This window comes from Eubalaena glacialis, chromosome 17 (assembly GCF_028564815.1).
Source record: "Eubalaena glacialis isolate mEubGla1 chromosome 17, mEubGla1.1.hap2.+ XY, whole genome shotgun sequence".
Lineage (NCBI taxonomy): Eukaryota > Metazoa > Chordata > Mammalia > Artiodactyla > Balaenidae > Eubalaena > Eubalaena glacialis.
This window is the reverse complement of record NC_083732.1, coordinates 72,630,030-72,653,402: the sequence shown is the minus strand read 5'-3', so window position 1 is coordinate 72,653,402 and position 23,373 is coordinate 72,630,030. Positions and strand designations below refer to the sequence as shown.

Here is a 23,373-nt window from a genome sequence, read left to right as displayed (position 1 = left end):
AGGTTCATAAGCGAACCCAACACAGACAGGCTGAACCCTGCAGATTGTGAGCTAAATAAATACTTCCTGTTGTTCACCAGTGAGCTTGGTGGTTCTTTGTCATGAAGTGCTATTATTGCAATAAATAGCTGATACACACACACACATATATATATTTAAAAATGTAGTACACTATGGCTTTGATTATAATTTGCTATGCAACCTAAACTATCATTTTTCTTTCTTTGCTTTTGGAGGTACTAGCACAAAATGTTTTCATTTTCCATATACATACACACTTGATACAGATGCATTACTCCAATTAAATCCTGATGCGAGGAAATGGAGAACTCTAAAAGCTGTGCTCTCCCTCTTATGTCTCATGCTTCCTTTTCCAATCCATTTATTTTATTTTTTAAATTTTTAAATTTAATTTATTTTTTTATACAGCAGGTCCTTATTAGTCATCAATTTTATACACATCAGTGTATACATGTCAATCCCAATCGCCCAATTCAGCACACCACCACCACCATCTCCCCACCGCTTTCCCCCCTTGGTGTCCATATGTTTGTTCTCTGCATCTGTGTCTCTGTTTCTGCCCTGAAAACCGGCTCATCTGTACCATTTGTCTAGGTTCCACATATATGCGTTAATATATGATATTTGTTTTTCTCTTTCTGACTTACTTCACTCTGTATGACAGTCTCTAGATCCATCCACGTCTCAACAAATGACCCAATTTCGTTCCTTTTTACGGCTGAGTAATATTCCATTGTATATATGTACCACACCTTCTTTATCCATTCGTCTGTCGATGGGCATTTAGGTTGCTTCCATGACCTGGCTATTGTAAATAGTGCTGCAATGAACATTGGGGTGCATGTGTCTTTTTGAATTGTGGTTTTCTCTGGGTATATGCCCAGTAGTGGGATTGCTGGATCATATGGTAATTCTATTTTTAATTTTTTAAGGAACCTCCATACTGTTCTCCATAGTGGCTGCATCAGTTTACATTCCCACCAACAGTGCAAGAGGGTTCCCTTTTCTCCACACCCTCTCCAGCATTTGTTGTTTGTAGATTTTCTGATGAAGCCCATGCTAACTGGTATGAGGTGATACCTCATTGTAGTTTTGATTTGCATTTCTCTAATAATTAGTGATGTTGAGCAGCTTTTCATGTGCTTCTTGGCCATCTGTATGTCTTCTTTGGAGAAATGTCTATTTAGGTCTTCTGCCCATTTTTGGATTGGGTTGTTTGTTTTTTTAATGTTGAGCTGCATGAGCTGTTTATATATTTTGGAGATTAATCCTTTGTCCGTTGATTCGTTTGCAAATATTTTCTCCCATTCTGAGGGTTGTCTTTTTGTCTTGTTTATGGTTTCCTTTGCTGTGCAAAAGCTTTGAAGTTTCATTAGGTCCCATTTGTTTATTTTTGTTTTTATTTCCATTACTCTAGGAGGTGGTTCAAAAAAGATCTTGCTGTGATTTATGTCAAAGAGTGTTCTTCCTATGTTTTCCTCTAAGAGTTTCATAGTGTCCGGTCTTACATTTAGGTCTCTAATCCATTTTGAGTTTATTTTTGTGTGTGGTGTTAGGGAGTGTTCTAATTTCATTCTTTTACATGTAGCTGTCCAGTTTTCCCAGCACCACTTATTGAAGAGACTGTCTTTTCTCCATTGCATATCCTTGCCTCCTTTGTCATAGATTAGTTGGCCATAGGTACGTGGGTTTATCTCTGGGCTTTCTATCTTGTTCCATTGATCTATGTTTCTGTTTTTGTGCCAGTACCATATTGTCTTGCCAATCCATTTATTTTAAATAAAAATTAAATGTATTTTTAAATTCAACAGGTCATATTTGTTTAAGATGAGCTCTCACTCAATGCGAAGAATCTGCCTTTTAAATAGTCAACCATGCTGTGGTTTTCCTCCAAATGTTCCCATCCTCTGTCCATGAAGACCCATGAGCCTTCAGGGAATCCATGGCCACTCGCCCCAGACAGCTGTCCCCAAAGCCCTCCAGGGAGGCACCTGTGGTCCCAGCACCACCTGTGTGCTCCTCGTGGTGGTGTGCTTTGCATTTTGTTAGGTGGCAGATGCAGACAAACTGGATTCAAATCCCCTCTTACTAGCCTCACAACTAGTTCCCCAACCCCTCTGGGCCCATCTCCTCATCTGCAAGGTGAGGACGATAATAATGAGAGTCTCTGTCTCACAGGGCTGCCTGTGAAGATTAAATGAGATAGTGTACCTCCATTGCTGCCTAGTGCCTGAGGGGTAGTAAGCCCTTCATAGACAATTGTATGCCTGGTACCATGGGAACCTGAAATCCCAGCTAGCAGCTTTTTAATACTTACCATGTGCCCACTGTTTTGCATATTTTAAGAACGATTTTAGTGCTTTTTATACGTTTATTTCATTTTTCTTAAAAGCTCACAACAGTTAGGTTTTCATATAGGTAGTGTTGTTATCTCCAATTTATGGATGAGAAAACTGAGGCACAGAGAGGTTAAGTAATTTACCCAAGGGTACACAGCTAAAAGATCACCATGATAGCACTCTCCCCAGTTTATTATAGTTATTTACCCATCTTTGCCCATGGGGATCTGCAATGGGTAATTAATTTGTGCCTCCCCCGTGCTCAGCATATAGCCGGTCCATCATAGTGGTGGAGGTTGCTACAGAATGTTCTCGTCTTTCCTCTCTCAGCATTGACCCTTTTGAGGGCAGAGGACTGGGTCCTCCGATCCATCCCTGCACCTGCCTGTTACTGAATCGATCGGGCGGGACCAGATGGCGCCTTGACGAGGAAACGAGCTCTTTCTCACCCCAGTGCACACACGTTCTGGGCTCTTCGCACACTGTCCCACAGCCCAGCTCGATTCAAGACACAGGAAGCAAACAAGGCTTGCAGCAGCCTCAGGAGTGCGGCGGTGAAATTAGTAGATCTGTGTACAAAGGAGCGTTTAATAATGCTATCATGCTACCCCATCCGAGCGGAGCTGTTGTTAACATTCTGCATTAAAGAAGTGACAACACTTGGGACTTCCCTGGTGGCTCAGTGGTTAAGAATCCGCCTGCCAATGCAGGGGACACGGGTTCAAGCCCTGGTCCGGGAAGATCCCACATGCCGTGGAGCTACTAAGCCCATGGGCCACAACTACTGAGCCCTCCTGCCACAACTACTGAAGTCCACGCACCTAGAGCCTGTGCTCCGCAACAAGAGAAGCCACTGCAATGTGAAGTCTACGCACCGCAAGGAAGAGTAGCCCCTGCTCGCCGCAACTAGAGAAAGCCCGTGTGCAGCAACGAAGACCCAACGCAGCCAAAAATAAATAAATAAATAAATTAAAAAAAGGAAGCGACAACCCTCAATTGCTGCGGGTAACGGAGGCCTAGCATCACGCTGGCTCCCAGCCCCCAGAACACTCGCATTTTCTGGCAACGGATGGCACATGGGGATCAGGGGGAACTGATGGCTTTGTGCAAAAATGTCCTCTAAGTGCTTTGTAGTGTGGTTGCTCTTCTGATTGCCTGTCAGGAGTGTAATTTTCATTAAATATTAAGGAGCTGTTTGTTAAAATAGTGTCGTCATGGTAACTGGGTGGGGGAGGGGTGCTGAAATAGTCTGGTGCTGCCCGAATTGCGGCATGTTAATCAAATGCTCCGTGCTATTTAATGAGCTTCTCTGGGCACCTCCCCATGACAGTGAATTTGGAGGACCCAAGGGCTTGGGGTTTACCCCAGTTGTCACTGTCAAAGACGTGGGCGCTTGTGAGTTCCTGGTGCTGTGCTGTGTTTGCTTGATGGACCAATGGGTGGGTGACGGACAGATGGATGGATGATGGATGATGGATGGATGCTGTAAACAAAACTTTAGACGTTCGAGTCTGAGCTGTCTCTCACAGCTCTTCCATTTTTCAGTTTCTCTTTTGCAGTGGAAAGGAATTTTGCCAGAGAGCTGGGAGAAAGAGGTGAGGAGAGTAAATGGAGGAGGGCTTTGCCTGAAAGGAGAGCTGCTGGCAACGACAGGGAAGCAGCGTGGAAGAGTGTAGACCCGGACCGCCTGGGTTCAAATCCCCGCTCTGTCTCCTCTCCCTGTGTCATTGCGACTCGGCGACCTGCTCCCCCAAGCAGCTTCTGTTGCGCCAGACATCACAGGCGTTCATAGCGTGCATCCCTCAGAGGGCTGGTGAGGGGATTCAAGGAGATGAGGCTCTTACCCCCGCGCTGGCCCAGAGTAGATGCTCAATAAACCCTGAGCACCTCCTCTGCTATCGCTATGGGCACTGCTGCTGCAGAGGGGGGTTACGAAAGCCCCCCTCCCCTCCGAGGGAAGGCCTCGCCATGCTTTCGGGGCCTAAAGGTCTACACTGCCCAGCCAGTGCAGGACCCAACCCAGGTCTGCTTTACTCTAACTACCCATGTTCTTTCTGAGTTCGGCAAACTTTTCCTGGAAAGGGACAGATAGTAAATATTTTAGGCCTGGTGGGTCACATGCAGTCTCTGTCACATACTGTCTTTGTTGTTGTTGTTTTTTAAACAATCCTTTAAAATTATAAAGCCATTCTTAGCTCCCAGGCTACTCAGAGATAGGCCTGGTTGGCCAGTCCCTGCCATGCTGCCTTATGAGGAAATAGAGGAAAAAAGGAAAGCAAAGTAAAGGGAGATGTAGACATGGGTTTTTTGTTTTTGTTTTTTTTCCCCACTAAAAGTAGGTTGAAGCTACACATAGAAAAGAAAAATTGGGGTCCAAGAATTTGTCTGACTTTAAAAATCAAAATAAAACCAGCCACAGTGATTCACTGTAGCCTTGTAACACTCATTTCATTGTCCAGGAAAGGGGGGCAGACGGAAGTGGGGTGACCTGGCCAGGGTCACATCACTAGTAAGGGACAGAGCTGGGACATAAACCCAGGGGGTCTGGCACCAGACAACCTCCCCACCACCCCATCTTCCTTGACTATTGTAGGAAAGAATCTCTATTTTCTATTATTCTGAGACTCCCGACATCCTCCATCAGCTGACCTCCTGGTTAAGAGCCAGACTTTGGGGTCTGGCAGGTCTGCAGTCCAGCCTCAACTCTACTGTCACTGCATCTATGACCTTGGAAGTGATTAACTTTTCAGTGCCTCAGTTTCCTCAATGGTAAGATGGAGAGATCTCCTGTACCTCCCTCTGGGTGGTTATGGGGATGAAATGAGTTAAAGGCATGCAAGGGACTTAGCAAATGGCTTTGCACATGGTCAGTGTTGGATCAAGGTTAGAATTATGATTATAACAATCACTGTGGCAGGCAGAATAATAGCCCCCAAAGATGCCCTTACCCTGAACCCCAGAACCTGTGAATATGTTATCTTAAATGGCAAAGAGGACTTATGGTAGCAGATGGAATTAAGACTGCAAATCAGCTGACCTTAAAATAGATGATCCTGGATTATCTGGGTAGGCATGATGTAATCACAAGAGCTAAGTTAGAGATGGAAGGGAGAGGCAGAAGAGCCAGCATCAAAGTGATACGGCCCGAGAAAAACTCAACTGGCCATTGCTGGCCTTGCAGGTAGAAGGGGCCATGAGCTAAGGAATTCGGAAAGCTTCTGGAAGCTGGAAATTCAATGAAACAGATTTTCCCTTTGAGTCTCCAGATAGTAATGCAACTTGTTGGCATCTTGATTTTAGCTCAGTGAGATGCATTTCAGACTTCTGACCTCCAGAACTGTAAGATGATAAATGTGTGTGGTTCAAGCCACTAAGGCATGTGTTACAGCAGCAATAGGAATAGGAAATTAATATACCGTTTGTCCTACACACGAGAGGGCTCCCCAGTGTTGGGAGAGCCACCGGAAGCGAGCATGGCATCCCGCACAGTCTGGAGGAGGAGGCCTTCTCTGCATACTCCTCAGCCAGCAACCCTTGGCTTAGGGACGGACATGCGGCCTGACCCTCTCAATTCCAGGGCATTTGCCAGGATGACGACAGAAGCAAGACCCTCTTTCTGAGGGGGCTGCAGAGAGAAGGGCCTGGGTCAGTGGGGGACACATGCCTTGGTAAAGCCTGCGTAGGAGAAAGCTGAGGCAGGAGATGGAGAAAAACCACACCCGCCAACACCGTTTAGATCCAGCTGGGCTCAAAGCCAGACCAGCTCAGACTTTTCAATTACACGAGCTGCTTTTTTGTTTTACACTTACGTCAATACGAATTAGATCTCTATTTTGTACCTAAAAGTCTGACTGATATAATCCAATATCCACTTAAGTACAGTTTCCTACTAGTTTCAGGTGTTATCCTTTTCTTGGCCGATACACTTTGGGCTCTGGAGTAACGTGGAGTGGGGTTTAGGAGTGGGCACTTAGGGCAAATTTTTATTTTTATGTTTTAAAATGTAAAACATTGGATTTATTTATTTATTTATCTGCCCCCACTGCGAGGCATGCGGGGTCTTAGTTCCCCGACCAGGGATCGAACCGGTGCCCCCTGCAGTGGAAGCTCGGAGTCTTAACCACTGGACCACCAGGGAAGTCCCCTAGGGCAAATTTTTGGATGGACGACGGTAGGGGAGAGTGGGCTGCCATCTCTCACTTCTCACCTCACTTCTCCTGTTTAGCTTGGAGATGTCAAGTCTACTGCTGCTGGCGGAAGAAGGAGTGAAGAGCCCCTCGTGGGCTACTGAATGGGAATGTGGCTTGAACTTGCACCTGGATCTGTGGGAGAACCAACGGCCTATGGCGGAGTCTTCATGTCTAGTCCATTAGGGTTGAGTGATTTTCACATTTATGGCACAGGGGATGGTTGTGACTTGCTTTCCTGGTTAGGCTGTTTCTTCTGGTCTTGCCTCTTGCATGTTGATGGTGTCCCAGGGTTCTGTCCTCTGGCTCTGAGCTGTCCCCGAGAGTGCAATCCCCCCATGGCCTCCCCTATCTCCTTCATCCGCTGTCCATCCATCCTTATTCTGTCCCAGTAGGCCTGAGGGATGTGGTACACGTCCTTGGGTGATTGTGACGCCTGCCCTCCCTCCTTGAATTTTCACAGGGCAGCAAAGGTGGGGTGGGGCTATGTCACAGTCGGGGAAGTTGATACGATTCGAAAAGAACCCAGGTCATGCTCGCATTTTCCTCCCCCAAGCATACACTGGCCAGGTTGACAGATAATCACTGACCTATATAAGCATGACTCCTGAATTAATCCATCCCAACCTGAGCTTGCTTCTGTGTTCCAGGCCCATGCCGGACATTTCCACTAGGACGATGATACAAACACTAATCCTAGAATTACTATCAACACTAATACTAATGTAATTCTGGGTCACATTTACTGAGCACTCCCTCTGTGCCAGGCATAGTTCTTAACACTTTACATGTACTGACTGGAATGACCCTCTCCGGCAGCTAATAGCTGCATAATCCCCATTATACAGACGAAGAAACTGAGACTTAGGAACATTAAAGGACCCCCCCAGGATTTCAATTCAAGCCATTTGGACTCCTGAGACCACTTATTCAACCACTGCTCTATACTGTCTCCCAGGGCCCGGGCGTCCCACCGGTGTGCCCAGTGCCATGTCCCCAGTACCTTCTCCGACATACGCTACTTTTTCCCTATCTGTGCACTACCTGGTTAAGGGGATCACTCTCTTAGATTCCCAAGCCGGGAGCCTGGGGCTCGCTCTTGACCCCTCCTTCCTCACTTTTCATGTTCAAGTCCAGTCAATGCTTTCTCTGAATCGGTACTCCTCAGCGACCCCCACTCTCACCCCTGCTGTGATTGCCTCGGTGTAGGTGGCCACACCCTGTCTCCAGGGTCATCTCTCCGCAGCTGCCCCCTAACCGCTGCCTTGTCTTTGATCTCTCTTATCTGCAGCCTACCCTCTGCTGTGACCATGTCAAGCTTCTAAACCCAAGGCTGTGTCGCTTGGTTTAAAACTTCTGAAAGTTGCTTATTGCTTCCTGCAAACAGTCCAGTCCTGAGCATGGCATTCGGGAACCTCTGCGGTTTGCCTCAGTCGAGCTTGCCCATCTCAACTGCCACATGCTCCCCAACCAGGCTCTCCCTGCTCCAGCCACAGCAGGCTTCCCGACACCCTCCGCACGTCTTCCTCTCCCTCTGCACCTCTGCCCAGGCCGCCCCTTCCTCCCCTTCTGCAGAAATCCTTCCCCTCCCTCAGGGTCTAGCCGAAAGCCTCCCTGAACCCACAGATCGAATGAGGGACTTCATTTCTGTGGGTAGGAAACTGACTGTCTTGGTGTCAATCGGGCGATCACATGACACACTGACTTCTGCATTTCTTTTCCTACTGATTTTGTTTTACTAACACCTCTACTCAGTGCCAGGCACTGCTCCAAGCATGTTTCATAAGCTCAGTAGTCATCATAACTGCCCTATCCAGTGGCGCATTTTAAAGATGAGGAAACTGAGGCACAGAGACATTAAATAACTTGGTCAAGGTCACAGGGTTAGCAAAGGTACAGCTGGGATTCTAACAGAGCCAGTCTGGCACCAGAGTGCACAGATTTAAGTGCTCTGCAGTGCCGCCTCACGCTGGGTGGTGTAGACAGTACCCTCTGTGGGAGCCCAGAGAGGAGACAAGGGCCTCGGGGAACTGTGGCACCTGCTGAGTTTGGAGTGATGTGATGCCCCTGCCTGCCCAGGCCTCCGGGGGCCAGCTCCCCAGGTGAGCCTATGCCTTCTAACCCCAAGGCTTCCCCGTGGTCCACGGTGCCCTCAGCTCCATCTTCAGGAGCTAGGAGTCTGAGGTCAGACAAGGATGAAGGGAGGGACCCAGGACAGGGTCCTTGCAGCAGGGTGTGGAGCCTCAGTGGGAAGGATGGGAGGGCAGGATGGGCCCTACGTCCTCTTTTCCCTGCCGGTGGGACAGTAGGGTGACCACTGGCCACGCCTTCTCTGGCGGGGCTGCTCCTTAGGCAGGGGAGCCATTCTGCTCTAGGCCTCGGAGAGAGGACAGAAGAGAATGAGGTTATCTGACCCAGTTCACCAGGACAGGGGCTGGAGAAGACTGGGGACAGATGCTCAAGGTGGCCAGAATAACGGGCATGCACTTGCCTGGTGCCTCCTGAGAACCCAGCTCTGGGCCAACAACCCAGGAGTCCTAATGAGCTCACCTGGGCTTCCAGGCCCTCCCCCCGCCCTCGGCTTCTGCGACCAGAGGCTCTGCTCCTCCCGCTGTGCATGAGTTCCAATCCCCCCTTCATATTGATTTAACTGGTCTTGATGTTTATTTAAGTATAAATTGAATCCTTCTCTTGAAGAGTCTCAGAAACTAAGGCTGAAAGAGGAGTTCCAGTTCAAACTTCTTCCCCATTTTGAACAGGTAAAGCCCATCCTTCAGACGCGCTCCCACTCAAATTCAGTTGGCGCCAACTTGGCGTTCAACCACCTTGGCTGTCCGCACTCTCCCTGTAGTGGGAGTGAATTCGGGTGTTGACACTTGCTGAGCTGAAGGGAAGACGTGGTCTAGTCACTGTGGGGTTCAGTCCCCTCCAGAGACACCCCCTACCAAGACACTCGTGCGCATGCATGTTAGGACCCTTGGGGCATCAGCTACTTCCTGCAGAAGACCGAGAGTAGAGTAACTCAAGTTGAAGGTTTAAGTGGACCTTTCCTACTGGAGAATCATCAACAATGAAAAATGAGCCTCTGAAAAACTAATAGGAGTCATTTGAAAGTATGATACTATTAAAACAATCTGTAACTTCATTTTTCTCGTATTATAAGAAGAAAGCTCTTCTTTCAGGGTGATTATGGATGGGAAGTGATAGAAGGGGAGAAGAAACAGCATCTTTTGACCATATTTTGTGAGCAAGATCTTCTGGTAGGTCTCTTCCACATTTTATCTCATTTACTCTCCTGCAGAGCCCTGTGAGGTGTATTATATCCCCATTTTACAGATCGGGAAACTCAGAGGAAACCTAGTTCGGAACTACTTTGTCTCATCTTCTGCATATAATTCTGGAAAAACAGCTTATTCCCAGCTAGTGCGGTGAAGTCTCTCTAATTCAGATCCCTTGGCAATTTGAAATAGAAGCAAAGCTGCCCACGGAATGATTTGCTACTTTAGAAAACGTCCTGCTTTTGTGAGAGTTTCGTTGGTATCCGTCCTAAGCTCATAAACAGAGTAAGTGCCCTAGAAGTACAGGTCAGGTGTGCTCAGCCACACGGTCAGACATGCAAGCACAGACCACCGAGGCCCCTGCCTCCACACCTGTCAGCTAGCTGGGCTGAGCCGACTCTGTGTACTGAAGGATAATAGAGCTCACCTGTATGCAGCAGACACCCTCAGATTAAGACTTTTCACTCACTCGGCTTGGTACTAAAGTGGTCCAGATTAATGAGGTTTTGCTGTGCTTTGCCTCTCTGACGTAAAACAAGGCTGCTAGGTAAAAGCACGAAGTGTGAGAGCAGGCAGGGGCCTTGGAAATCGCTTTGTCTCAGATGCCAAAAGGTAGCACCTGTGCTACGTCCTCCTTATTGCTCCCCAGCAGACATCACTAATCCATTGCAGCACACTCCTTCCTGGGTATGCCTCAGAATCCTTCTCCACACAGTGCCCCTGGCAGCCATGACCAATTGATCAGAATGGGCAGGAGATGAAATCTATTTGCCACCCCTGACCTAGCCCCGTCGCCTCATGTGAATAGAGGTGGAACAGAAGCTGAGAGATGCCAAATGGCTGACGGAGCCAGGAATTGGGACCTCTTCTCTCTGACCGCTTTGCCTTTGAAGCTGCTCCCTGCCTCATCCCTGTTCCCTTCCCACTAAAGGTAGAACTGAAGTTGGGGTCGCTTGGCAGATGTTAGGGGGTACATAGGGAGAAGGAGACTGATATGAGTGACAGTTTTTAGGATCCCCATAGGCCTAGGGGCTGTGCTTATGCCATAAACAATTTTGGCTTAAACTACCATCTTATTAAATGCCAGCCAGGATCACAGGGCGATGGGGCAGGAGAGGCAAAAGGTAGGCCCCCGACTAAGCCTATTCCATAGTCCCAGGTCTACCATTAATGCAAGAAATGTGACCCTGACTAATGCTTCAGGCAAATGCCATTTTATTTGAAATATGCTACAAATCCTGGGTGGTGAATGGTGCCTTTTGCGAAGTGAAGCATCGTTTTGAGAATCTGTCTTCCAGTGGAGGAGGCAGCCAGGCCTCACTGGAGAAGGAATGGGGAACCAACATTGACTGTGAGACTCCAGACTGCGCTACTCAAGCTCAAGTCTTAAACGATTTTCCATCTGTACCAACAGACCCTCATACCCGTGCTTTTCACTTCTGCGAGGGAAGGATGCCCGCATTGTTTTCTCATTTATTGGGAGAAAGAGAGGTCCTGAGAAGTCAAACCACTCACCATGAGGCCCCCAGCTAGTAATAAAGGGCTGAGCTGCCCCTGCCTTTGAACCAGTGCTGGGACCACCAGAGGGAGAGCAGGAAAAATGGAGCTGCCCTTGACCGCCTTCTTGCAGCATCTCTGCTGTAGAGTGAGCTTAGGGGGAGTGATCACTTTCCTCATCCCCTCCCTGCAGCTAAGCCAGGGCTTCCGACTCCCCGTCCAGTGCTCTGTCCTCTCACCTATGTTGCTATTTCCCGTCCCAACACTGAACTTTAATCTGGGGTCATGTCCCCCATCTAGAATGAGAATAAGGGCTAATATTTATTGAGCACTTACGATGTGCTGGCACAGGACCAAGCAGCTTTGCATGAATCAGTTCATTGACTCCTCACAGCCCCCTTATGCAGTACGTACTATCATGACGCCCATTTTGCAGATGGGGAGACTGAGGCATAGAGAGGTGGGCAACTTGCCTGAGGCCCCACAGCTAGCGGAAGAGGCAGGATTTGAACCCTGCCATCTGACTCCAGGGGCCCTGCTCTTAACCACGGACACGGCCTCCTGAGCTGCCTCCTCATCACTTTCCCTTTTAGTCATTCGACAATCACTTCTTGAGCACCTACTATATGCCAGGTCCTTTGAATCAAAGACACAGCCTCTGTCCTCAAAGCCCAACTCATGCTTGAAGACTTGCCAAGGAAGCATCAAGTCACAGCTCAAGCTCCTGTTCAGCCCCTTCCCCCTCCTCTCCCACCCGTCTGCCCACTGCACAGCACTCAGGACTCAGCTGAACGTACAGCCTCTGCACAATGACTGTCAAACTCGATTCTCGTCCAGGCTTCCGTTTCTTAAAGAAAAAGCCCATCTCTGGCGTCCCACAGCGCCCTGCCCTCGCTACACATTTTGTGCTGCAGCTGACCCAGGCCCGGGGGAAGAAGACCCAGTTACAAAGCACAAAGGAAGCCCCCGTGCTCATTATTCAGACCTTCAGACCCTCTCCCTCACAATGGGTGTCTCTCCTGGGCAATTTCCCCACTGGCGTCTGTGGTATGATTCCTCTCACGCTCACTGGGCCAGGTTTTGGTCACTGGAGAATGTGGTCCTACCAAAGGATCCCAGCTCCCTTGGGGAAGCCGTGTTCACTGTCCTCCCACAGTCTGGGGGTTTGGGGAATCCTGCCGCAGCGTCCCCCGCCCCAACCCTGTGCCTTCCCTTCTGGTCTGTGTGGTCGGGATCCCGGGCAAGTCTCTCGAAGGCGCAACTCGCTGGCAGCTCTTTTGGTGGTCCTAGTATGGGGGAGAGCTCCCTCGAGCCTCTGGTCAGAGCCCCTATCGTACTTGGAGAGTTGCCCACCCCTTCACATAGATCAGGTGTTTGGGGTCACAAGTGTGGACGTCTGGCATAAGCTCAGGTACAGCTGGCCAATCACAACAGGTCTGAGGATAGCCCATCTCATCCAGTAGCTTCTAAACTGTTTCAAGGCAGCACCCTGCCCCATAAAACAGGCAGCGCCGAGAGAGAGTGTGTGTGTGCGAGCTCACAAGTTCCCCTCATTCACTCTCCCTAAATTCTCTCCCTCATCCTCCTGCCCCTCCGGGATTCTTAGTCATCATGGAACAGTCTGTAAAACACTACCCTGTTAAAATCCCTCCCCACTTCAACATTTCCCATCCATGCTTCTCCAACCTGTGCTTGAATTCTGCCAGCGACAGGGAACTCACTACCTCTAATGGACGTCGATTTTACCGTTGCCAACCTCTAGTTAGGAATTTCTCCTTAGGCTGAGTCAATAGCTGCCCTCTTGCCAGTGACAGCCGTTCAAAGGTGCAGAGGTGGCTTTCTTGCCTCCATTTACTCATGTCTCCTCAGGGCTGTGGTTTACAAACCGGTGTGAGCCCGGTAGTTCCCTCTCTAGTCCAAGCATATGTCCCTAACCCTGGTTACAGGGTTAGAGAACAATTCCCAGCACGAACCCTCTGGATGGTGAGCCTGAGTTGTTGTCATCTGAGCAAAGAGAGGTCGGCACAGCCACCTGCATGCTCCCTTTGCTTCTGGGGAGGGACGGGCAGGGACCCAGTGAATTCCAAGGGATTCACACCTGGATTCTCTGCACTGTGCACTGTTTCCAGCTGCATCTGGAGGGAAACCGTTTCAGGGGCGCAAAAGCTCAGCTGCCCCTGCCCCTCCCATTCATCTCCCTCCCCTTCCTGAAATCCAGCTGAGGCCCCGACCTCCGCCAAACACATGGGTCACTCACCAGTCCCATATTGCTTACATCCTGGGAATCTTTTTACACTTTGACTCTGAGAGCAGACAGTGCGTCAAGACCTACAAAGAAGAGATACTCAATATTAAAGGCAGAACAAGGCAAATGGGGGTTCAACTCTCATTTCTAGAAGGACTAAGGCACTAGGATCCTGGGATGGAGATGGGGAGGAGAAAGAAAAAGGAAATGGTCAGGACCGGGGTGCTCATTAAACTGCCCTCAAGAATCTCAGGGCTTTGGGACGATGCTGAAAAGAAAAAAAAAAAAAGAGAGACCCTTACTCTGGGTGAGTCAGCAGCTTTTTGAGAAGCAGGCCTTTTAGAAGAGCGAAACTAAAAGCCAAATCTGCTGGGTGGGGCTGGGGAGGCGGCTCGTGAATCCCACGCCGAGTTTCCTTGAGTCTTCGGTGTCCGTTCCTAGCGGCAGCGGGGGTTCACGGCCCCACGTTGGTGAGGGTGGAGGGGAAAACCTCTGCACGCAAGGCCTCAAGTCCGAAAGATACCGCAGCCCTGAAAACAAAAGCCCCCGACGTGGATTTCCCTCCTGGGAGACTCCCGCCAGGCGAGCCCTGGGCGCTTTGAAAATTCCTCAGGAGAGCTGTAGCCGGAGGAACGTGCGTGCGCCCGGCTCGGAGGATGCATTCCCCGCATGGCAAGTCGGGGCCTGAGCTCTAGAGGTTTCTGCAGCCAGGCAGAGGCCCACCTGCAGCGCACACGTGCGCGTGGAGAGCCTGCCTATGAGCTGCTGCTGGGGCCACGCTTCTCCTCGCTCCCCTCGCCCTGCCCACCTTTAAAGCCAAACTTGTTTTTTCTTGTGGCCCTCAGAATTCTGAGGGAAGCAGAGGTTTCTCTATGCATCTATCGCTGTTCTCAAAGGAGCACCCTTTGGGTGGAAATATCTTCACGGCAACAGTTTCTACTGACTGAGTACATACTATATGGCAGGTGCTTCATACCCCGGATCGATAGTCAAAACTGAAATCGCATCACCTGGGAGCTTGCTGGAAGGTGCGATTCTCGAGCCCCACTCAGCCCTACAGAATCAGAACCTGCTTTTCAACAAGCTCCTCAGGTGATTCCTGGGCGCATTAAAGTCTGCAAAGTGTGCATTTCTAATCCTCTTAATCAGAGAAGGAAGGAAGGAAGTCAGGAAGTTGTAGCCCATTCCCAAGGTGAAGAAATAGGTTCAAGAAACCACAGCTTGGCTATTATGATTTTAGAGCTGCTGCGTGGTAGAGCTCATTCAAACCCGTGTTCATGTGATTCCGGAATCGGTGTTCCTTTCCTCCGCACGATTTTGGGGAAGCAAGATGAGAGGGTGATGGGACAGGCAGGCCTGGCTTGGTGGGAGGGGCCTGGGGAAGAGCAGTGGGCCAGGGGTCGGCTGATGAGCTCAGGCCTGGAGACGGAGGCTGCCGGGTGAGCACTCAGAGAGGGAGGCGTCAGATACTGTGGAGGCAGGGGCTCCACAGAGGCCATCGGACGCCAGCAAAATTTCCCAAAGTTCATTCAAGCTTCTGCATTGAATCCCAGTGATTAATTTATTTTGATTCCAGTTTAGCTGCATTTGCCCTCTGCCCTTAGAACTAGCCATCCAGCAGGAGAAGGTACCCTAGGAGGCAAGCTAAGCTGAGTATCCCAGCACTGATTTGCAGGAAGGACAATACTCTGTAAAGCCCCTTATAGTTTAGAAAGAACTTTTCATCCGCCAGCTAATCTGCTCTTTCAAAGAACTTGGGGAGTGTCACTAGTGCTACTCTGCAGTTGAGGAAACTGAGGCACAGAGAGGTTAAGTGATTTTCCTGAGGTCACACAGCTTTCAGGCAGGCTGGGGTTGAGGTCCTCTAAGTCCATGTCCAGAAGTGTGAGCTCAGCTGCTTCTGATGGGGAAAGCGATCACATCACAGGTTTATGATGCCCTTGCTTAGTGTCACCCCACTCCATATGTCTTGCTTTACCTTCTGCTCGCTGAATGGGTTTACTGAATAGACTCATGAACCAAGAGGAAAACAGTCTACAACACACACAGGGTGTGTGACTTGTACCTTACTTGATGTAAACTGGCCAGTGGGCTTTCTTGGTTTATCAGTCATGTATTCCATCATGTAATGTTTGATCTGCTGCACTTGCTTCCACGAGGAAGATTAGTGTATATAAGGTATATAGGGGTCAATAAAACCTGGACTTTGCACTGGTTCATAGGCAAATGTTCCCAGCACATTAATATTTTGCACCACCAAGTGCGGGCAGCTGGATGCAAGGTACACACAGCTGAGTAGAACAAGCCACGGGGGGACTCCGCCCTCCCAGCTCCTCCTCTGGGCTCCAGTGGCCACGTGCTCTGTCTTAGCCACTCCTGTTGCTTGGTTCTTCCTGGTCTTTGTGCAAAGGCCATGGGCTAGAGAAACCATCTGTCCCTGCTACACTCTGGCAGAGCCTGAAACTGCTCTTCCACGGGGAACTCCTGATAAAGATGATCTGCCCCCTTCTGTCTCTAAACCCATCAGCCTCAATCCTTCTCTAGCCCCTTCCATCAAGTTTTCCCCCTTTTAAAAATAATATATTGTCCTATAGTTACTCAGGTCCTAAAGTTATTGCTATATTTGTTTTCATCAAAAATTTTTTTTTTATTAATAAATTAATTTTATTTATTTATTTTTGGCTGTGTTGGGTCTTCGTTGCTGCACGCGGGCTTTCTCTAGTTGCGGTGAGCGGGGGCTACTCTTTGTTGGGGTGTGCGGGCTTCTCATTGCGGTGGCTTTTCTCGTTGTGGAGCACGGGCTCTAGGCACACGGGCTTCAGTAGTTGCGGCACGCAGGCTCAGTAGTTGTGGCTCGTGGGCTCCAGAGCACAGTCTCAGTAGTTGTGGTGCACAGGCTTAGTTGCTCCACGGCATGTGGGATCATCCCGGACCAGGGATCGAACCCGTGTCCCCTGCACTGGCAGGCGGATTCTCAACCACTGCACCACCAGGGAAGCCCCTCATCCAAAATGTATCATGCCCTTTGAACTCTGCTTGGTATCATCACTTGGATTGTGCTTCATTACAGAGTCACATGAATTGTGAATGCTCTGCTACAGCCCAATTGTCCCCAAAGCGCTGTGATTTTTGAATTTTTCAGAGTGCAGGGTTTTATAGGCACGCATATATCATTCTAGAGCAGAAATGCCTGCATAATGGAAGTTATATTACAGGTACTAATATCTATATATAACAAATATATAATATATAGTTATTAAATATTGAACATGTTACTATTATTAAATGTTGAATATTTTAAATATCTGATGAACAACCATTTATTGACTATCCATATATACCTGATTCTGTGCTAAGCACCAGATAGCCATAAATAAATAAATAAATACATACATACATACATACATACATACATACATACATAAGACCCAATCCCTACCCTTAGGAAACTCACGGTATAAAAAAGGAGAAAGATACATAATAATAAACTGAATGTGAGGAAGGACAATGTACATAGAGGTGGTACAGGTGGGAGCAGTTAATGAACGCCCCATTTGTCTCAGGAAAAAAACCACACTCCTTACCCCAGGGTCTTGGAGCCTGCGAGGTCTGGCCCCTGCTCATTGCTCCCCCCTCCCTTTGCCCCACTGTGTTCTGGGCTCACGGATGCCTAAGCTTCTTGAACCCACTATGCCCCCTGCAGCCATATGGCTACGCTATCTTAGACCCTCTCTCTTCAATGCTCTGTTCTCCCTCTTCCCCAAATTAACCCCGAGTTACTCTGTAGGACCCAGGGTGGTAACACATACAAAACACTTAGAATCATGTAATCAGGCATGATAGCTACTATTATTATTGATAATACTTATTATTATCCTCAGCTGACTAGGTGCTTCGTCTTGAGCACAGAGGCGTGGAGTGGGGCTTGGCTGGGGCCACACAGTGAATTCTTCTCAGAGCTGGGGAGTCTCAATGAATCCGTTACATCTTCCCCATTTATCCTGGAATTCAGCTCTGCAGCATCACCCACGAGACACTGGATCCTTCCTAACCAGCATGGGGGGAAGAGCACTGGTCTTGGAGACAGGACGTCTGAGTCTGGTCCTGGTTCTCTCACACGCTTGTTCTGTGCCCTGACGCCAAGCACCTCCCTCCCGGGGACCTTGGTTTTCTTAGCAGCCAAGTGGGGCTCTAAACAGAACCTGCCTCCTTGGGTTGCATGGGGGATCCAATGCCATGGTGCCGACCGCAGTTCCTGCACGTGGAAATGGCAGCTTTCATTGCGAGCAGCATTAATGAAGTAAAGGGCTTTTCACTGTCCTTCAAGCTCTTAATGTGCACACATTTCCTGGCTCAGAACTCCTTTCCCCAGAAAATTGTCACATGGCGCAAAATCCCAATGAGGAAAAATCTGCCTGTAGGATTTTCCCTACAGGTCCCTCCTATTCCCTTTTGGCCTAGTTTAAACCTACCAGATGGCAAGACAACTGCAGGGGGAAAAAGAGGAACGGTGATTTAACGGTCTGTAGAAGAAGAAAAACACCCTTCCCCAGGGTCACTCCCTCTCACGTAGTTTATTCCAGTCCATTTTTTCACTCGGCAAACGTTTAGCAGATGAGTGAGAAATTCCGGGTCTAGTAAACAGGTCATGATGCCCCGAGGTGATGGCCTCATATGGAGGAGAGGGTGAGGAACCCATGGCGGACAGTGCTGGGGAGTGACTGACTCAGGCCAGGGCCAGTGCAGACTGGATACAAGAGAGGAAGGTCAACTTCAAAGAAGGTGGAAAACTACAGACCACGTCTGTGCAGCCATCATTCTGCCAGCCAGAAGTGCAGCCTTAAGTTGCCTGTCTTTGCTCCAGAAAATGTTCCACTTTGGACACCACCAACCGCCTTTAATTCATAAGAGCGACCAGCGAATGACGAGCACGAAGGCCACCACTTCCCGAGTGCTTGCTCTGAGCCAGGCGTTGAGCTGGGCCCTCCACATGGCCTGTCTGTCTTTCCCACAGCAACTCCGAGAAGCACGTATTCATATACCCCTTTTACAGACAACAAACCTGCATCTTACAGTGATCAAATACATTGCCCCGCGTCATAAGAGTAAAATGTCCAGCACTGAGGTTTGAACTCAGGCCTGATTGAATGTAGTCTTTCCATTCCCCTTCCCACCCCCGCCCCGCTGCCTCTTAAACTTTGACTCCATGACTTGAGCTGCTGGCAAATTGGGCCACCTCTCCCACCACCCCCAACCTGGTTTTCCACTGAGACGCCCCCAGGAGTATGGAGGAGGCTGAGTTCATAACCTCCCCGACGTGTGAGGGTGCAGCTCGACACCTTGAACATTCACCAGGACACTGAATTCTACTCTAGAATTGATCTGTATTTGTTTCCAAATATTTCCCCCTGAAAACTGTCAAGTACCATCAACACTCCACGAAGATGTGCCCAGCACCGGGCAGGGCAGTGTCTGATTTGCTCACTGCTGTCTCTTCATTCCTCTAATAACTATGGGGCACTGACTACGGGCCAGTGCTGGGGACATAAGGTGAGCCCTGCCCTTGCAGTTGGGTTGGATAAGAGACTCCAGTGACGTGATGGTGCTACCTGAAGCACGTGCAATGGTGGCAAGATCGCCAGGAGAGGCATGTGAAGATATGGCAGATGGGGGGGGGGGGGTGCGGGACGGGGGGGGGAGCTGGACCTGAAAGGCAGGCAGCAGCAAACCTGACCAAGAGGGGAAGGAAGAATCGAGAAAGCCAGAGAGAGTGTGTACGGGGCCGAGGCGGAGGAGGCATACTGGTCACCAAGCAATGGAAGCTGGTTGGAGTGGCCACAGCCAAGCAGGACAGAGAAAGAGCAAGAGCCGGCTCTTCCAGGGAATTGCTGGCCTTTAAGAAGCTGGGTCTTTATCCCTGTGAGTGACGGGAAGTCACCAAAAGAGTTGGATTCTCAGTGTCTGCAGTTCTCCGCACGTGGTGGCCCTCAGTAGTGTTTGTTGAATGGATGGTGGAATCTTATTTACCCCCGGCCCCATCAGGTCCTCCAGCAATCTGAGAAGCACCGTCTGGGACTCTGCCATCTCTACAAAGGGCAACCACGGGACAATCTGATTTGTGTAGGGAAAAATCCTCCCCGGGCACCTGGCCTGAGCCTCCTTCTGTCAGGCCTCGGGGAACCGTGGCTCCGGCGTGGCTGCTGGCAGATGTGCGGGGATGAATATACCTTTGATTACAGCTCATGTTTCCGAGGGAAAGACACAGCTCCCTGGAGATTGGGAGTCTATGAAAATGAACCCTTGCAAAAGAGATGTAAGTGAGCTGGAAATACAAGCCCTCTGGGCGGGTGGTGGTTTCTTTCTTTAAAGTAAACAACAGCAGAGAGGACCAGCCTGGATGAGAAGCAGGTTTTTTGTAATCCCGAACGGGCGGGACTCAAAGGCAAGTGGCAGGAGGTGGTTAAAGGGACTGGTCTGTGAGAAAGCGGTACCTGCTTAGGATATGCGGATGTGATCTCCGAGAATGGGTGTCTTTGCTTCCCTCCTTGGTGGGGAAACTCAGCCCCTGAGGACATTAATTTAACCCAAATTTCTTTACCATAGGGAGACACACAGACCCAGTTTAGAATATGGTTTCTATCATTTAAGAGCTTTGTGTCCACAGACAAATTATTTTCTCTTCTCTGAGCCTTAGTTTTGCCATCCACAAAATGGAAGAAGAAGGGGCTTAGACAATATTATGAAAGTAGGCTGAGGTTTGAACCCAAGCGTGTCTGAATACAATCATTCCATTTTTCCCCACACTGCCTCTTGAACTTGGGACATGTACCCCGACCCCAGCCCCGATTATCTGGCACATAATAGGTTCTTAATAAATGCTGGTTATGCCTCCCTTCTTTCACATATTTCTTTCCCCACTATGTTGAGTATAAATCAGGGAATCCAGGAGGTGCTTTATAAACCCATGTACATCGGGTTCTCCTATGTGCAATGCAGCAGCTGAGAATACAGAAGAAAAAGGCAGCTAGCTGTGTTTTCTCTCCTCGACTCTTGTTTCGAACACTGTATTAAATATCCTAAGTATTACTTGCCTTCAGGGTCAAAATACAGTTTCCGGAGATTTCCACTTTGCAGTCATAAAGGATTCTCGCTGAAGTCTCTTTCTTCTTAAAATTTTTAAATGTGTGTGTGAGAAAGCATAAATGTACTGACTCATAGCTGGAAAAACTCTCTCTCCCTAACACATTCCAAATTTGTCGAGTCACATGAATTGAGTAAGAGCGCTTAATGTGGCTGCGAGCCCCGAGCTGGCGAGCAGTTATGCCAGAGATGGCTCTTCTCTCCCTTCCCTGCCCCCTGCTCCGAGCCATTGTAGCCGGGGAGGCTCTGCAGATGGCAGTGAATACCCAACGCAGGTTCTGTGAATGCAAGGATTGGAAAGGATCTGGCAACTACCTAAAGCCAAGCTCGAATTCTGCAAGGCGGTGTAATATTTTTTTCAAAAAATCAAATAAAAATTTGCATATTGGATTGCCAGAATCTCACAACTTCACTTATTAAATCAAGTCTATGCTGGGCACGACATCAAGCACTTGACAAACATGACTCATTTAGTCTTCACAGCCACCCTGTGAGGTAGGGGGTTATGACTTATCCTCATTTTACCAGTGAGGAAACTGAGGCACAAGTGTTAGTAATTTGTCCAAGGTCCCACCGTGTGTAGATGGTGGAGCTAAGATTCCACCCCGTGCAGCTCTAGAACAGACGCTCTTACAAATCTGACCATTCATTCTGAAAGGAAAGAATCCTTTCACATAGAAGAAGGAAAACTCCATTTATTCCGCAAATATCTACCCAACACTTAGAATACAAACACCGCACCAGATGTCAAAGAGGAGGCTGGTGATAGGCATGGGCAAAATGGAGGCAATTTCGGTACTGCATCCAATGAGTTTGGAATTGTGTAGAGGAGCTATGATGTATGCACAAATAATTACAATACAAGTAAGTACAAATGGCACCAGAAAGATTATAAAGTGGGATGCATGGGGAAGGCTTGCTTAGGTGATGACTCTGGCTGGGGTGATCTGGAAGGCTTCCTGGTGGAGGTGCCATTTGAGTTGGATTGAAGGATGTGTAGCATTCAGACAGAAGCTGGCTGGAGGAGGTCCTGCCCACTTATCCCGGTGAGTACAAACAGATGGCTGATGGCCCTGGGAGTTCTCATCTTGGTTCTGACTTGGGACCCACCCACCCCAGGAAAGGCTGAATCTCCATGTCTGGCAGGTGAGGAGCACAGGCAGAGGGGAAGGAGGGAAAGAGGTGTCCAGGAAGGAGAAGATCGGGGAGAGAAGGCAGGACACTGGAGCAAGGGGCGGGGAGGGGTGCAGCTCTGGCCAAAGCTAGAGCTGCAGTCCCACCTCCAAATGGGTTGGCTCGGATCAGGCCTCTTGCTCTTGGGCCTCAGTTTCTCCCATCTACAGGGAGGAACATGAAGGAACTGCCTGAATAGTCCAGCTGGGCGGAACCTTGGAGAGCTCCCAATTTATCCCATCCATTTGTAGATGAGAGAACCAAGGGCTGGAGAAGCTGGGCTTGTGCAAGTCCTTGGATTTGAATCCAAGTTTGCGGGATGAGGATGCAGGGGTCCCATCTCCCAGTCTAGCTGCTCTTCCCACATCCACACCTCAAGGGGCATGCCGACCTGTGTCAGGAGGCCAGGAAGCTCCAGGCACATTGTGGAAGGGGAGACGTGCCTCAGCGGGTCCACGGGCATCAGGCTCAGACCTCAGCTAGTCCTCTGGCCCCCAGTGGCCCCAGAAAGCTCGGCCACAGTCCCAAGAGTGCAGTCCTGGCCCAGCCCCCCAGCACGGTCTCCCCTCTCTGCCCCGGCTGGCACCTATCCTCAGAGTGCCCCTGCCCCACACTGAGGAAGTTTCCAGGAAACCATGACCAGTTCTCCGCGGCCATGGCTCTCCCTGACGAGACGTACATCTGGTTGTGACTCACAGCGCTGGATTTCCGCCTGGGGCCCTGCCTCTTGAGTGGGGAGCACATTCTCTGAACGAACAACCCGCCCACCCCGCCGTGACAGTGAGGGCTGCTGCCCTTATCAGCTCACGCTGAGGTCATCCACGTGGTGCCTTGGGCTCCCGGCCTGGCATTGCTCTCAGAATCGGCTCAGGCCTGGGCAGTCTCCCAGGGTCCCTCAGACACCAGGCTCTTCGACCAAATTCCCCTCTCCCCTGGGACGCTCGTTCCCCCCCCTCCCAACAAACGCCACATCTTCCTCCTGCGCTGCTGTCCATTTCCCAGCACTCCAGCCCTCAAGGCGCTGCTCCCCTCTGAAAGCCAGCTTCGTCTGGGCCCTGCTCCCTGGAGGGCTGGGCAGAGGTCCTGTGTCCCCCCAGGGCGGTGGCCTCTGAGGGTGGGACCACGTGCAATAGGACCACAGCTATCAGAATGAATACCGTGGGCACCGAGGGTGCCCACCTTCAGGCCTTCATGATTGCTACTCCCCCGCCTGGAATACTCTGCCCCGAGCCTTTGAATGGCCCTCAGCTTCTTGTCAAAGTCACCTCCCCAGTGAGAGGCCTTTCCTCCCCTGCTGCCTTCTGCTTCTTTTATTTCCTTACGGCCCATGTCCCATTCTCAAATGACTGATGTGTTTGCTATCTGATCCCATAATTCCTTGTTTATTATCTGGCTCTTCAAGGAAGAATGAGAACAAGGGATCTGCTCTGTCCTGCTCACCACCGGCTCCCCAGCACCCAGCAGAGAGCCTAGCACGGAGGATGTGCTCAGTA

The 23,373-nt window shown here is 49.6% G+C and overlaps 1 protein-coding gene across 4 annotated transcripts in view; it reads right to left on the bottom strand.

The window, feature by feature from the left end:
- ZHX2 (zinc fingers and homeoboxes 2) overlaps nt 1–23,373 on the bottom strand; it is a 170,774-nt gene that overhangs the window by 86,328 nt on the left and 61,073 nt on the right. For all 4 annotated transcript variants that reach the window (XM_061172170.1, XM_061172172.1, XM_061172174.1 and 1 more), the window contains one exon: nt 13,580–13,650. The gene's annotated coding sequence lies outside the window, so the exon portion shown is untranslated. The remainder of the gene's footprint in view (nt 1–13,579; nt 13,651–23,373) is intronic.